A 333-nucleotide genomic window follows, 5' to 3' on the forward strand; every position below is an offset into this window, starting at 1 on the left:
AGCGCATACAAGGCTTGCTAGCATGCAGTAGCTAGTCTTTATCGTGCCCCTTGTGTAGACAAGTTACTGCCTTCGCATTCAGTTAGCTGGGAAGAGCTTGTTTTTTGCTGGAAACAAGGGAAAACTACAGCTAGCTCTGCTTGCCCAAATATTTTGCAATATTTAATGAGGCAGGATTACTGTTACTTGCCTCAGCTGCGAATCTGGAAGGCTGTGTAAGCCTTTCCTTCCCCCTCCCAATTTTATAACCGCCCATGACAGTTTTAATTCCCCATTCTCAAAATGTCAAGAGCCTCAGGACCGTGTCCGTAGTAAAGCACCTGATGGTTCAGC

The sequence above is a fragment of the Apaloderma vittatum genome, unplaced genomic scaffold (assembly GCF_000703405.1).
Source record: "Apaloderma vittatum isolate BGI_N311 unplaced genomic scaffold, ASM70340v1 scaffold13050, whole genome shotgun sequence".
Lineage (NCBI taxonomy): Eukaryota > Metazoa > Chordata > Aves > Trogoniformes > Trogonidae > Apaloderma > Apaloderma vittatum.